Here is a 17,418-nt window from a genome sequence, read left to right as displayed (position 1 = left end):
TTAGTTGTGCCAAAGCTGCGCTGTCTGGAACCTGGAAAGGAGTAGCATCCTTGGTTAGTTTTCTCTGTAACCCAATTCCAGTGTCTGGAAAAAATGTTAGAGAAGGCTGGATTAAAGGAAGGACTTGGACACTTTGGCTTTATAAGGAAGATTATGATTATGGACTACTTGTTTCTTTGTTTGTTTGTTTGTTTGTTTGTTTGTGACAGGGTTTCTCTGTGTAGCCCTGGCAGTCCTGGAACCTACCCTGCAAACCTGGGTGGCCTCAGAAAACTCAGCAATCTGCCTGCCTCTGCCTCCCAATGACAGGGATTAAATGAGTGTACCACCCAGGAGGGGCCCTCTCCCCTTGATCACTAATTGAGAAAATACCCCACAGCTGAATCTCATGGAGGCATTTCCCCAACTGAAGCTCCTTTCTCTGTGAAAGAATGTGTCAAGTTCACACACTAACCCATCCAGTACAACATGTAAAAATGAAGTAAGGCTGGGCATCATAACAGAGCCTTTCAATCCCATTACCTGCAAAGCAAATGGATGAGGATCTCCATTTGCGGAAGGCAGTCTTGTTTACATAAGCACTTCCAGGAGAGTTAGAACTACGTACAAAGGCCCTATGTTAAGAAATCAGAAATAATGCCAGGAGGTGGTGGCACATGCCTTCAATCCCAGCACTTGGGAGCCAGAGGCAGAGAGATTTCTTGGGAGCCAGAGGCAGAGAGGCAGCCTGGTCTACAGATTGATTGCCAGGACAGCCAGTGTTACACAGAGAAACCCTGTCTCCAAAAACAAAACAAAAAAATCCAAAATAAAATAAGATGAATAAATCTTTGTAATGGAAAAACAAAACAACTGTCATTGTACTAGCTGTTCTGCCAAGAGTAATTATAAAAATTCCTTTCAGAAAATAATTAACACTATTTTACCTACAATCTGATTTAATACTACCTAATGAATATTTACTTCAGGTGACATCATCACTCTTCATATCACTGGATATTCTGGAATAGTCTCAAACTCACTCAGAGTTTGACTCTGCCTCCAAATACTGACCATAAAGGCATGTAACACCACTCCTGAATTAATTTTTCTAAACAGGCTTTGGGAACAAAGAACAGGATGCCCTGGAGAATAGAATCCTTCCATCACAATTCATGGCATTAAAAGTGAGCCCTTCCAGCCTGACGGGGGTGGTGCACTCCTTTATTCCCAAAACTTGGAAGGCAGAGGCAGGCAGATTTCTCAGTTCCAGGCCAGTCTGGTCTAAAGACTGAGTTCCAGGGCAGCCAGAGCTACACAGAGAAAAACTGTCTCAAAAAACAACAACAAAAAAAGTGAGCCCTACCACACCCAACTTAATTCATTTTCTACAAGTTCATTGGCATTTTGTTCAGTTTTCTGTGAGTGTTCATGTCTCATGTGTGCGGTCCCTGTGCCTCAAAAAGGGATTCAGAGCCCCTGCGTCTGGAGTTATAGCATATATGGGATTCCAAACCAATTAGGAACCCAATTTCAAGAATCAAGATCAACAAGCAATCTTTTCTTTTGTTGTAAATGTAGGTGTATACATGAACATGTGTCAGTAATGTGCAAGCATGCCTGGAACCCTACAGACAGAAGGAGGGCTAAGACTCCAAAGGAATACAATTCCCAATGGATGATTCTGAGCCACATAGTGGAGGTTGGGAACTAAACCAGGCTTTCCTGATGAAGCAACTATTGCTCTGACTCACTGAGCCATCACTCCATCTCCACAATAAGTAACCCTCAGTTAAATCCAGCTCTAGATCCATAATGCGAAGAGTTTTGATAATTTGCAATGGTATGTAGTAGAAGAGATCACATTCAATTAAATTCAAGTTAGATATGGTGGTGCACTCCTTAAGCCAAACACTTGGAACACCAAAGCAGGTATATCTCTGTGAGTTCCAGACCAGCCTTGACTACAGAGTAAGTCACAGGACTACCATGGCTGTTACAGAATAAAAAACTGTCTCAAATAAAGGAGACAGATCAAACTGTACTCAAGAAAGCACTTTTATAAATGCAAATCAAAATAACCCTGAGATTTCACCTTACACCAGTAAGAATGGCTAAGATTAAAAATTCAGGAGAAGCAGATGTAGGCGAGGATGTGGAGAAAGAACAACACTCCTCCACTGCTTGTGGGGTTGCAAATTGGTACAACCACTCTAGAAATCAGTCTGGCAGTTCCTCAGAAAACTGGGCACCTCACTTCCAGAAGATCCTGCTATACCACTCCTGGGCATATACCCAGAAGATTTCCCCAGCATGTAATAAGGATACATGTTCCACTATGTTCATAGCAGCCCTATTTATAATTGCCAGAAGCTGGAAAGAACCCAGGTATCCCTCAACAGAAGAGTGGATGCAAAAAAATGTGGTATATATACACAGTGGAGTACTATTCAGCCATTAGAAACAATGAATTCATGAAATTCTTAGGCAAATGGATGGAGCTGGAGAACATCATACTAAGTGAGGTAACCCAGACTCAAAAAATGAATCATGGTATGCACTCACTAATAAGTGGATATTAACCTAGAAAACTGGAATACCAAAAACATAATCCACACATCAAATGAGGTACAAGAAGAACAGAGGAGTGGCCCCCAGTTCTGGAAAGACTCAGTCAAGCATTATAGCACAAAACCAGAACAGGGAATTGGGAAGGGGTGGGGGGGGAGAACAGGGGGAGGGAAGGGGGCTGATGGGACTTTCGGGGTTTGGGGGTCTAGAAAAGGGGAAATCATGTGAAATGTAAATGAAAATATATCGAATAAAGAAAAGAAAGTACTTTTATTTAAAGAAAAATTAACTGCACATTAGTTAGGAAAAGAAACTGAGAGTAACAGACTCATTTGGCACACACCTATAAAATCAGCAGAGTGCATGTTGGAGAAGAATGGAAAAACCTGGGGACCAGCCCCCTTGGGAGCTCTCACAGACTCAGTAGCCAACAAAAGACCACACACACACACACACACACACACACACACACACACACACACATGGGTTGAACTTAGGCCCCCATAATATATTTAGCAGATGTGCACCTCAGTCTTCATGTGGGTCCCCCAATAACTAGATTGGAAGCTAATGGCTGTCTCTGGAGCCATTCTTCTACCTAGGCTGCCTTGAGTGGCCTCAAAAGGAGAGGATGCACCTGATCCTGCAGAGACTTGATGCATTAGGTTCAAGGTAGACCCATGGGGAAACCCTATGAGAGAAAGGGAATAGAGTAGTGACTGTCAGGTAATGTTGAGAGGTAGGTAGTGTTGAGAACATAAAATGGATATATTTATTAATGGGACACACTGCCTAGACAAAGATGAAGGAGAAACTAAAGCAATTTCCAATTAATTGCCAGCACAAATTGTAAACCATCCTATGGGCAAGAACCAACCCCTGACACTATCAATGATACTCTGTTATGTTTGTCAATGGGAACCTTGCATAACTATGCTATGCTCATTGTTATACTCCTGGAGAACTGGCTAGCCCAATTTTAATCTGATGCCTGCCATTCAGCAACCAATGAGACCTAAAGCAGAGGCACATAGGCAGAAATATAGGCAGAGCCACGGAAGCGCCACAGAACGGGTAAAAGACTGCAGTAGTTAGAGCAGTTGAAAATACCAAGAAAACACAGCCCACCGGATCAAATAAGCTAGGCTTACAGAGATTTACAGAGATGGAAGCAACAATCAGGCAGTTTGTATAGGTCTGACCAAGGTCCCTACATATGTGGTCCTGTAGCTTGGAGTGCCTGTCTTTGTCACTGAGGTAGATTTCTATGTAGCAAAATGCTGGATCCTGTTTTCAAATCCAGTCTGTTAGTCTATGTGTTTATTGGTAAATTATGTTCATTGAGATTAAGAGATATTAAGGAAAAGTGATTGTTGCTCCCGGTTATTTTTGATGTAATTTTTATGTTTGAGTGCTTCTCCTCTTTTGGATGTGTTGAAAGATTACTACTTCCTTTTTCTAAGGTGTAGTTTCCCTCCTTGTGCTGGCATTTTATATTATCCTTTGTAGGGCTGGATTTGTGGAAAGATATTGGGCAAATTTTGTTTTATCATGGAATATCTTAGTTTTTCCATATATGGTGATAAGAGTTTTGGTGGGTATAGTAGTCTGGGCTAGCATTTGTTTTCTCTTATGATCTGTATGACATCTGCACAAGATCTCCTTGTTTTCATGGTCTCTGGTGAGAAGTCTGGCGTAATTCTGATAAGTTTTCCTTTCCATTACAGGTTTGAATGGTCTTTCTTTCTCAAGTGCATATCTGTTCTTGTCCAGTCTGTTTGGATTTCTGTAGGCTTCTTGAATGGTCACAGGCATCTCTCTCTTTACGTCAGGGAAGTTTTCTTCTACAATTTTGTTGACGTTATTTACTGGTCAATTAAGTTGTAAATCTTTATGCTCCTCTATACCTATAGTCCTTAGGTTTGCTCTTCTCATTGTGGTCTGGATTTCCTGAATGTTTTGGGTTACAGGGTTTCTGCATTTTGCATTTTCCTTGATGGTTGAGTCAATGCTTTCTATGGTATCTTCAGCATCTGAGATTCCTTCATCTAACTCTTCTATTCTGTTGCTGATGCTTGTATCTATGACTCTTGAATTCTTACCAAGGTTTTCTATCTCCAGAGTTGTATCCCTTTGTGATTTCTTTGTTGTTTCTAGTTCCACTATTAGATCCTGTATGGTTTTGTTCAATTCCTTCACCTGTTTTTTTTTGTTTCTTTGGTTTGTGTGTGTGTGTGTGTGTGTGTGTGTGTGTGTGTGTGTGTGTGTGTTTTCCTGTAATTCCTTAAGAAAGTTTTGTGTTTTCTCTTTAAGGGCTTCTACCTGTTGACAAATGTTCTCCTGTTTGTATTTAAGGGAACTATTTATGTCCTCTCTGACGTCCTATATCAGCATCATGAGATGTAATTTTAAATCCAGATCTTGTTTTTCTGGTGTGTTGGGGTATCCAGGACTTGCTGTTGTGGGAGAACTGGGTTCGCATGGTTCCATGTTGACTTGGTTTGTTGCCAGTGTTCTTGCATTTGATTTTTGCCATCTTGTTATCTCTGGTGCTAGCTGGTCTTGATGTCTCTGACTGTGGTTTAACTGTCCTGCTAGCCTAAGTATCTGAACTCCAGGGAGACCCATTCTCTCTAGGAGGAGTTTATGTATGCAGAGCTGGGATAATGTGTGAGCTCAGGTGTACATAAAGAAATCAAAAGTATCCTGTCACCAGCTGATTCTTGATTCCTGTGTCCTGATGGTTCTTAGCAGGTCCCACTTTGTCCAGAAATTTGAGAATGGTGGTGGCCTCACCTTTGGACACAGATTGGTAGGCACTCCTGAAAGACTAGCTTCCTTGTGGTGGTATTTCTATATGTAATTCTGTGGCCCAGCATCTTATCTGGATGCAGACAAAAATCAGAAGTCTTCTGTCCCAGGCTGATCCTGGGTACCTGTGTTCTCAGGATTTGGGGCTGGTTCCTCTGAGCAGCAGGGGTGGTCCTCCCTGTGCTCTCAAACCTCTCTGCACTCCTGTGTGGTTAGCTATCTCCCTGATTAACCAGGATATGGCACTCTGTGGGAGAGGATCGTCCCCAGCTGGAGAAAGAAACCAAACGCTTCCTGCCTGGGAGTACTTGACATGATCCTCTGAGCAACAGGGATTCTCCTAGCTGTGCTCTCTGGCTTCTCCACACTTCTGTGTGTCTGCTATCTCTGTGCATCACCTGGATATTTGCTTTATCGTTAGAAGTGTTAAAATCTCATCCATCGTGAAGGATAATTCTGCTACCAGTAATAGCCTTCTAACTGACAACCACATCTGTGAGATCAAGGGACAGAATGTCAGTGGCTTGAAGGATGCTCAGACTGCAGATAGACTGTCAAAAGCTGGGACTGTGGTTACCCTCACGATCATGCCTGCTTTTATCTGGGAACATTATTAAATGGATAGCTCCCAGCATTATGAAAAGCATGATGGTTCACTCCAGTCCTGAACTTTAAATGACTTGTACAGTGAATCACATCACAGCTGAATGTTTCCAGCTTTCCTCTTTGCCTTCTTCTCTATTTCTCACATGATGCTTTCCTGGAACCTGAGGGAATATGGTGCTTGGAAGCCTTTCTATTTTCTATCATAGCTGGGAACCTCACTCTATTTCATATCAGCTTCTGATTTGAAGATAGATGTGTAGCCTTAGGCAGGTTCTAGAGATGTAAAACACTCAAAGTTTTACTTACATTCCTAGATTTGGTTCTTTACTGGGAACCTGATGTGTTTATATAAGCCATGGTTATTAGGATAAATGGTGTAGGCTTAGCTTTCCCTGAGAACTGGTCAGCTTTCTCCTAGAACAAAGCACGGTGTTAGTCATGTGTTTCAGTTCTGTGGCATACTTTGAATTTAGTACATCAGCATAGTACATTGCCTTTGATAGTTATTTTTTAAGTTTTCTCTGTGTGGATATGTAAAATCCAATTAATCAACACTGTTTTCATTCCAGAGAAGCATTATACAGTTGTGTGTACATTGCAAGACACTGTAATGATTGTCATTAAATCTTAATGACCTTCACATCATATGCTTCAATTGTCACCTTAAATATAATAAGCATTTAGTATAAAAGCCAAAATAGAATTATTGCTGCCTTCTGAAACCTGAAGTGTTACCTCTCTATTAAACTGCTATATTCTATATCTGATCAGCTTACTGGTAAAGCTGAGGTGCCTAGTCATATCAAGATTTTTAGTCACTGTACAAAGAAAATGCCTAAGAGCTGCCCTATTGCTTTCTGAGAAAACAAAGTGCTGTATATTTCATGTGTAAGTTGTTATACTCAATAACGTTTTGGGTTTCTTATTTACTTAGAGAATAATTTGGTAAGATCTAAATTAGGGTTTGAATCCTAATATTATGTAACTTTAGCTAAGTTGGCATGGTTTTAGGTGTTTACCTAGTCGTCTTAATTTGTTCCACTTTCTGAATCCTTAATGTAAACAAAAATGGCAAGGACACTTTATCCTGATTTATTTCTTTCTGAATTAGTTAATCTCCTATTCTATTATAGTATGTGATACTATCGTAATAAAGGTAAAAAACGTTAAAAAATATTAGGGGAAAACTTTACCTAATGTGTTGGGTGAAGAACTATAGGTCAGTGGGACATATGCAGTAGTGACTGGAATGTAAATGGATAATATATGTAATAAAATAATTTTCAGGAACTATTTCTCCTTTTATTTCATGAGAACATAATGTAACAATGAAGAATGAATATTTACAGTTGCTTTGAAACAACCCCTCTATATAAACCACAGTGGTACACAACGTCTACAGAAAGGCCTGGTTAATTCCCACAAATACTGAGATGAAGGGTGTACATAAAACACTTCTTCATGACTATAAATGTCTGGAATGGTCAAGGAGCTGAGAGAAGTAAGTTGGATTTGGGGTGTAATCCAGAGTAAGCCAGTCCTTGGATTTGTCAAAGTCGTCAAGGATTCTTTGCCAGAGTTCCTCTGCAGATGGACCTAAACCTCGAGCCTCCTCTGGGCAATAGGTGGCAGCTTCTAGGACATCTGTAGATTCAGTCACTGGAGTAAGCCAGTCCTCGGGTATGTCAAAGTCGTCAATGATTCTTTGCCAGAGTTCCTCTGCAGATGGACCTGAACCTTGAGGCTCCTCTGGGCAATGGGTGGCAGCTTCTAGGACATCTGTAGATTCAGTCACTGGAGTAAGCCAGTCCTCGGATTTCTCCAAGTCGTCAAGGATTCTTTGCCAGAGTTCCTCTGCAGATGGACCTGAACCTTGAGCCTCCTCTGGGCAATGGGTGGCAGCTTCTAGGACATCTGTAGATTCAGTCACTGCTAGATCAGTCTGGGCTTCAACTACTGCAGATTGACCAGAATCCCAATCTATAATGGGAGCATGGCCAACAAGCAGATCTTCCTGCTGACTACACCTGTCTGCATCACTGGCCTGATAATGATGCAGAGAAGATTCCTGGATGCAGTTGAGTTTGGGAATGGAAACCTCACTAAATGTGCCTGAACACATGGGCTCTCCATTCTCAGCAGCAACAAGAGGTATGGAACCAGGAAAGTGGGTTGATTCAAAAACTGGTTTTGAACTTCCATTGGTCTCTGGCAAAGCTTCTGTAATATTCTGGAGAGCCATCCGCTTGTACTTAGCTCGGCTGTTCTTAAACCAGATCTGGAAAAGAAAGAAGATATCAGAAGAATGCCTGTTGTCCCCTAACAGGACCACAAGGTGAAGATTTTGGATAAAAGGTGTTTGTGTAGCAATGATTCACATGTCAGAAACAAAGAAGCAGGAAACTCAAGATGGCTAAGATATTATAATAAAGTAGATTGTGTATGACCAGACAACATAAGACTGGGGAGATTGAGCCAGTGTGTCCTGTATTTTAGCAGGAGCTCTGGTGATTAGATTTCTGAGACCCTTCATGGAAACAATGCTATTCTATATTGCTACCAGGTTGATAAAAATTTGAGTCCCAGCATTTGATTCATAAATATCCACCACCTAAAACTGTCATCACTGCCCTAAGCATTAAAGAACAAAATTAAAGTTTCTGATGGGAAAGTGTAGATTTTTGCTGTTGGATTGAGGGAAAAGAGAGGGGCAGACCTTGATGTCCCTCGCTGTCACACCAACTAACTCTGCCAGCTTCACACATTGATCCTGGTTTGGGTACTGACACTTATCAAAATGTTCTTGCAGCAGGTGCTTTTGTTTTTTGGAGTACACAATGCGTTCCTTCCGCACCTTTCTTGAAGTCACAGGGCCAGATTGATGGTCACCATATTTCTCTGACAGTACCACAGATCCTATGAGAACATGGAAACAAGATTTCAATTATGTATTTGATAACTTAGACGCCCTGAGGGTTTTTTCAAAGTAGGTAAACCTGGGCCCAGTACAGGATCTAGTTGCATTTGGATACCTGATTTTCTTGATGGTCCTTGGAACTCTTGCTGATGTAGGTCCCTTTCAGGGACTGAAAGACTTGATTGCATTGGATTTGTTGGGGTCAATATGGGACTGTAATAAACTTGAAAGGGTAAGTTCCTTGCAGTCTCTTGAAGCCTTTGGGGTCTGGTTTCTTTGGGTGCACTTGAAGGCATTTGGAATTTTGGATACAAGGAGGGACCTTCAGCCCTATGTGTGTTCCGAACCTATTGGAATATGTTCTGGAGAATCTAGTAAAAGAAAACACGTCAAAAAAACGTACAGAGAGCACTGATTTACCCATCCTGCCTACCCAGCATTTGGTTTGGACTGTTACAGAGCAGGAATCAGACAGGAGCTTCATTCTTTCTGAACAACTGCCTCTGTTTCCAAATCTTACAAGTATTCTCAGTATTGAAATAAATATGCACTTGGCTCCAGTATTAACAAGAGGTTGCCAGTCCAGGTAAGCTGGCAATTGAATGTTCATTTCCAATGTTTAAATTTTCCATATCCTACACTTCTGGCTGTGAAATTTTGTTGGGACAGACTACTAGCTAGTCTGCCTCTGCCCATGAAAATAAAAGCCTGAAGGCTTCACAGGATTTCTGTGGCATGCAGGGCAACTGACACAAAAGTCAAATCACAAACCCAGGAATTCTGCAAACAGAGTAAATGGACAACTGACACCAAAGTCTGAAGACCTCCCAGGGGCACTGCAGCATGCAGAGAAACTGAATCGACAGTCTGAAAGCCTGTCGGGAATTCTTTTGCATGCAGGGAAACAAAACCTACAGTACTTATGCTTCCCGGGTTAACAGCGAAACATAGGGCAACAGCTTGACAAATCCTCTCAAGAGTAAACAGCATGAAGGCATCCCAGTAGATGTGTCACAGCCAGGGCAACATATCTCCAGCTTCTCTGCCTCTCTAAAGAACCCACAATTCAAAGGTCTTCAAGAAGGCCTCCCTGAAGACACACGGCCACCAGGGCAACAAGTCACCAGTGTACATGCCCCTCTGAAGGTTCCACAGTCAGAAGATCCCACAGGAGTTTTGCCACATCCAAGGCAACTGGCCTACCATGAGACTTGAGTCAACCTAGGGACAAAAAAGAAAACTCCCAAACAGAAACACCCCAACCAGAAAAAAACTCCCTATAACCATATGACAAGAGGCAAGAGCAAGACCATGAGAAACAGAAGCCAGTAAACTTTGGCATTATCAGAAACTACTTCTCCCACCACAGCAAGCCCTGGATAGACAAATGCAATTGAAAGTCAGGAAGATGACCTAAAATCTTATCTTAATGATAATAGAATCCTTTTAAAGAGATATAAATAACTCACATAAAGAAATATAAGAAAACGCAAGTGAACAGGTAGAAGCACTTAGAGAGGAAACACATAAATCCCATAAGCAATACAGGAAGATACAATCAAAAAAGTGAAAGTTTTTATTAATGCAGTCCAAGACCTAGAATTGGAAGTAGATATAACAAAGACAAATATAGGCAACCCTGGAAATTGAAAACCAAGGAATGAGATCTGGGATAATTAATCATTACCAGGAGAATACAAGAGATAGAAGAAAGAAAGCAGCAGTCTCAGCTAACCTGGACCCCCCAAGATCTCTCAGAAACTAGACAACCACCAATTAAGCGTACACCAGCTGATATGAGGCCACCAACACATACCCAGCAGAAAACTGTGGGACTGTACTCCCTCAGAAAAGATGTACCTATCCCTAAAAAGACTGGAGGCCCGAAGTGGGCAGGGAGTTCTTATAGGTAGGGGGTGGGTTGAAGACATTCTCCCTGAGAAGGAAACTAGACTTACAGGATGTGGAACTTTCCGTGGGAGGACCAGAAGGGGGATAAAATCTGGATTGTAAAAAAGATTAAATATTTTTTAAACAAAGGAATATTATCATAATTGGAAAAACATGATCCCAGTTTCTCCTCCTTGCAGTATGACACCCTGTGACAAAATAAAGAATCAAGGGCAATGGAACATGTCCCATTTCCATGGACCCTTTCCACTCCGGTATTCTAAACAAGAGCATTGATGATCTAATTACTCTGGATGTCAGAAGGCACATACACCTAAGCCAGATACCCTGATATTGAAGTGCTATACCAAGGACTTAGCCTTAATTGAATCTCCCTATCAAGAACCCTCCCACAGGCTCCTCCTTTCATCCTCTAGAATCCAGCACCTATACACACCCTGTTGTAACATCCAGTCTGTAGCCACAACTTAATATCTAACGGAAATATGGCCAGATCACAGACTTTTTTTGTACTCTTTTCTTTTGTGACTGAGTTTCGCTAAATGAACTATGCTGTATGTGAGTCAAACAGAACACAAGGCTGAAAACCGAATTCAGAAGGATCAGCCTAACTGTTACTTCCCAAGCAGGGCTAAGACTAAAGGTGTGTAACAAAGAACTGAGCCATCCTGTAGGATTTCCTCTTAACATGGGCTCCATCGAGAAAATAAAAATTTTCCTTAATCTCTAGGAGCAATCTCAAAAAATGCGTCTCTTCTCATCCTGCTGCCAAGAGGACATGCACATTTCCGGCCACCACTAACACCTATTTATTTCTCCAAACTTTCTCTTCTGAGACTGAGACAGGTTCCATGTGCATGCCCCTGACTTCCTGATTCACACTATACATGCAAGCCAGGGCTCACAATTACAAAAACCCACTTGCCATTAGTTTCCGAGTCCTGGGATTAAAGGTGTGGTCCAGGCATCCAAAATGGTTACAGATTTTAGATGAAGGAGGGCCTGATCAGCCAAACACCATCCAAGATGTCACACTTTTGAGTCAGAATGCCACTACTATGCCTTATCTAGGCAATCTGGAGCCTCAATTGGTCCCAAGGTCACTTGAGATCCCATTGTCAGTTCTTTCCTTTGTCCTATAGACAGGCCTCACTATCTATTGATCCAGGCTTTCTGAACAGTCCAGGATTCAATCTTGTGCTTAGAATGAAGAATAGAGCCCCTTGAGGTCTCTTGAAAGCTCATCCATAGAGTGCCCCGATCAGGGCAAATCACTGCTCTGCATTGTTCACATTTATGGGATAGACTTGAACCATCTACTAAATTTAAATAACATCTTCTGCATGTATACAGGGCATATTTTATACTTCACCAATCAAACACCCATACAGGCTAAAAAAATCACCAAAAATCCTCCTCCACTGTCTCCCAAATTTTCCCCAAGTTGATATCCCCTTTACATAGCAACCTTAGACATTTCATGCAACTCACCAATTCACCAGGAATGAAGAGGGTTCCTGTAACCTGCTCAGTCCTCTGTCTTTGAATTCTCCTTAGAAGACCTGCCCTTATATATCTCTCCTAACCTGGAATTCAAAGCCCCTCCCACCCTTTGGCTCCTCCTACTTGCAATATTCAAATCCATTATTCTCTCCCACCCTTTGATGCTACTCCAGGTGTAGCCTCATTTTATAGAACCCATGAATTTAAATTTTTTGGTTTGTAATCCTTTATTTCTTTACATTTGATATTTTACTTTTATTACTTCCCAGTTCAGCTGTTACTTTCCTCCCAGACCTCCCTCCCACAATTTTTCATCACATTCCTAATCCCATGTCTCCAAGAGAATGCCTTCCACACCAGGCCTTTGGTCTGGTTTAAATAATTTAATGTGTGTAGCCATCTTACTTTTGTTTCTGTCTGGTTTTTAAGGTATAAATATGTTCTGCATGTCTTGGTTATATAGTTTTGACTGGGAGTGCATTGAATCTGTAGTTTGCTTTTGGCAAGGTGGCCATTTTTACTACCTTAATTCTGCCAATCCATGATCATGAAAGAGATCTTTCCATATTCTGAGATCTGCTTTGATTTCTTTCTTCAGAGACTTGAAATTCTTGTCATACAAATTTTTCACTTGCATACTTAGAGTGACACCAAGATATGTAATGTTATTTGTGACTATGGTAAAGGGTGTCATTACCCTATTTTCTTTCTCAGCTTATTTATCCTTTGAGTAGAGGAAGGCTACTGATTTGATTGAGTTAATTTTACATCCAGCCACATGGCAGAAATTGTTTCTCAGTTGTAGGAGTTCTCTAGTGTTGTTTTATTGGGTTGCATAAGTATACTATCATATCATCTGCAAATAGTGATGTTTTGACTACCTCCTTTCCAGTTTGTAACATTTTGACAAGTGTTACAAACTGTACCTCCTTTTGTTCTCTAAATGCTCTAGATAGATCTTCAAGTACTATATTGAATAAATAGGGAAAGAGTGGGCAACATTTTCTGGACCATAATTTTAGTAGGATTACTTCAAATTTCCTCTATTTAGTTTGATGTTGGCTTCTGGTTTGCTGTATATTGCTTTTACTATGTTTTGGTATAGGCCTTGAATTCATGATCATTCCAAGACTTTTAACATGAAGGGATAGTGAATTTTGTCAAATGGTTTCTCAGCATCTAACTAAATGATCTTGTGGGGTATTTTTTTTTCGAGTTTCTTTATGTAGTGGATTACATTGAAAGATTTCTATATATTGAACCACACTTGCATTGCTGGGATGAAGCCTATTTGATCCTGGTGAATTACTGTTTTGATGTGTTCTTGGATTCGGTCAGCAAGAATTTTATTGAGTAGTTTTGGATCACTGTTCTCAAGGGAAATTGGTCTGGAATTCTCTTTCCTTGTTTAATCTTTGTTTGGTTTATGTATAAGCAATACTGTGGTTTCATATAATGAATTGTGAAGGATACCTCGGTTTTCTGATTTGTGGAATACTTTGAAAAGTATCCGTAGTAGGTCTTCTTTGAAGAACTGATAGAATTCCCAACAAACACATCTGGTCCTGTGTTTTTGTTGTTGTTGTTGTTGTTGTTGTTGTTGTTGTTTTTGGTGGTGTTGATGGTGGTGGTTGTTGTGGTTGTGGTGGTGATGGTGGTGTTTTGGGAAGACTGTTAATAACTGAATCTATTTCCTCACGTGTTATGGGACTATTTTGATGGTTTATCTGATCAGGTTTTAACATTGACAGCTGGCATGTGTCTACAAAATTGTCCATTTCATCCAGATTTCCCAATTTTGTTGAGTATAAGCTTTTGTAGTAGGATCTGATGATATTTGGAATTTCTGCCATTTCTGTTGTTATATCTCCCTTTTCATTCCGATTTTATTAATTTGCGTGTTTCTTCTATTCCTTCTTGTTAGTCTGCTAAGTGTTTATCTATCTTGTTGATTTTCTCAAAGAACCAACTCTTGGTTTTGTTGATTCTTTGTATAATTCTTTTTGTTTCTACTTTGTTGATTTTGGCCTTGAATTTGTTTATTCCCTGCCATGTATTCCTCTTGGATGTATTTGTTTCATTTGGTTGTAGAGCTTTCAGATGTTCTGTCAAGCTGCTAATGTAAGCTCTCTCCATTTCCTTGATGGAGGCACTTAAATATATGAGTTTTTCTCTTAGCACATATGACTATAGACAGCTTCTCAGGATTTCTAGTTGCAACTGCTTTAAGAGGAGAACCTTCTAGAAAGGGTATTGTTCATTGTTTACAGACTTTTACTGCTAAGGGACTGCCTAAATTTGGCAAGACAGATAATGGGCCTGCATACACTGGAAACAGCTTTGAACAATTTTGCAAGGAATTTGGAATTGAACATAAAACTGAAATTCCTCATGATCCAATGGGACAAGGAATTGTTGAATGTATCTGAAAAATTAGCTTTAGAAAACAAAACAGGGTGAGTTTTAACTTCCAAGGTCACCAAAAGCACATCTCGCTTTTGCATTATTTGTTTTAATTTTTTGTAAACTGATGCTAAAGGTCAGTCTGCAGTAGATCATCGCTGGCATCCAGACACTTCTGGCTCATATGCCATGGTTAAATGTTGAGATCCTTTAGCTAATACTTTGGAATGGCCCCAACCCTGTTTTAATACGGGAATGAGATCCTGTTTGTGTTTTTTCACATAAAGGAATTGGAGATCAATGACTACTGAAAAGATTGTTACGCCGAGTGGACACAGATCCTGAGCCTTCTAATGATTATGATACTAATGATGAAGGCATCTCAGGATCCCTATGAGCCATCTAAATTAACCTGAAGTGTAGTCTTTGCCCTTACTGGATAGCAGGTGTTTTCTATCAATTCTCAAAGCCACCCTCCTTACACCAGGAGGCTTGATCTTGTTTGGATCTTTGTCAGCTCCCAGTTTAGGCACTTAACTAAGCAATTACCCCTTGGAGGTTCACTTGAGTATGATGGAAAAGAGTCCTGCTCCACAAATCCTTGGTCATGTGAAGGTTTTATCTGAAAGGTGGGATGTAGACATCCAGTGCTTAGAGACCATTTAAGCATTTGTTCTTTTCACATGTGTCCTTGAGATGGCAGGATTAGATCCCATGGTCATAGTTGGGTGGTGCAGAAGATTATTTTCTGTGCTGTTTGGAAATGTGAGACCACAAGGAATGTTTACTGGAAGCCCCAAAGAGATTTAATTACAGTTGCTAGGATTTCAACAGGTTCTGGCCTATCTAGTTCTAGTTATAACGGCAATGGACATTGTTTCTTCAGGGTTTTAGTTGTGCCAAAGCTGCGCTGTCTGGAACCTGGAAAGGAGTAGCATCCTTGGTTAGTTTTCTCTGTAACCCAATTCCAGTGTCTGGAAAAAATGTTAGAGAAGGCTGGATTAAGGGAAGGACTTGGACACTTTGGCTTTATAAGGAAGATTATGATTATGGACTACTTGTTTGTTTGTTTGTTTGTTTGTTTGTTTGTTTGTGACAGGGTTTCTCTGTGTAGCCCTGGCAGTCCTGGAACCTACCCTGCAAACCTGGGTGGCCTCAGAAAACTCAGCAATCTGCCTGCCTCTGCCTCCCAATGACAGGGATTAAATGAGTGTACCACCCAGGAGGGGCCCTCTCCCCTTGATCACTAATTGAGAAAATACCCCACAGCTGAATCTCATGGAGGCATTTCCCCAACTGAAGCTCCTTTCTCTGTGAAAGAATGTGTCAAGTTCACACACTAACCCATCCAGTACAACATGTAAAATTGAAGTAAGGCTGGGCATCATAACAGAGCCTTTCAATCCCATTACCTGCAAAGCAAATGGATGAGGATCTCCATTTGTGGAAGGCAGTCTTGTTTACATAAGCACTTCCAGGAGAGTTAGAACTACGTACAAAGGCCCTATGTTAAGATATCAAAAATAATGCCAGGAGGTGGTGGCACATGCCTTCAATCCCAGCACTTGGGAGCCAGAGGCAGAGAGATTTCTTAATTCAAGGCCAGCCTGGTCTACAGATTGATTGCCAGGACAACCAGTGTTACACAGAGAAACCCTGTCTCCAAAAACAAAACAAAAAAATCCAAAATAAAATAAGATGAATAAATCTTTGTAATGGAAAAACAAAACAACTGTCATTGTACTAGCTGTTCTGCCAAGAGTAATTATAAAAATTACTTTCAGAAAATAATTAACACTATTTTACCTACAATCTGATTTAATACTACCTAATGAATATTTACTTCGGGTGACATCATCACTCTTCATATCACTGGATATTCTGGAATAGTCTCAAACTCACTCAGAGTTTGACTCTGCCTCCAAATACTGATCATAAAGGCATGTAACACCACTCCTGGATTAATTTTTCTTAACAGGCTTTGGGAACAAAGAACAGGATGCCCTGGAGAAGAGAATCCTTCCATCACAATTCATGGCATTAAAAGTGAGCCCTTCCAGCCTGACGGGGGTGGTGCACTCCTTTATTCCCAAAACTTGGAAGGCAGAGGCAGGCAGATTTCTCAGTTCCAGGCCAGTCTGGTATAAAGACTGAGTTCCAGGGCAGCCAGAGCTACACAGAGAAAAACTGTCTCAAAAAACAACAACAACAAAAGTGAGCCCTACCACACCCAACTTAATTCATTTTCTACAAGTTCATTTGCATTTTGTTCAGTTTTCTGTGAGTGTTCATGTCTCATGTGTGCGGTCCCTGTGCCTCAAAAAGGGATTCAGAGCCCCTGTATCTGGAGTTATAGCATATATGGGATTCCAGACCAATTAGGAACCATATTTCAAGAATCAAGATCAACAAGCAATCTTTTCTTTTGTTGTAAATGTAGGTGTATACATGAACACGTGTCAGTAATGTGCAAGCATGCCTGGAACCCTACAGACAGAAGGAGGGCTAAGACTCCAAAGGAATACAATTCCCAATGGATGGTTCTGAGCCACATAGTGGAGGTTGGGAACTAAACCAGGCTTTCCTGATGAAGCAACTATTGCTCTGACTCACTGAGCCATCACTCCATCTCCACAATAAGTAACCCTCAGTTAAATCCAGCTCTAGTTCCATAATGCTAAGAGTTTTGATATTTTGCAATGGTATGTAGTAGAAGA

The sequence above is a fragment of the Apodemus sylvaticus genome, chromosome 1, assembly GCF_947179515.1.
Source record: "Apodemus sylvaticus chromosome 1, mApoSyl1.1, whole genome shotgun sequence".
Classification (NCBI taxonomy): Eukaryota; Metazoa; Chordata; class Mammalia; order Rodentia; family Muridae; genus Apodemus; species Apodemus sylvaticus.
This window is presented reverse-complemented; position numbering follows the sequence as displayed.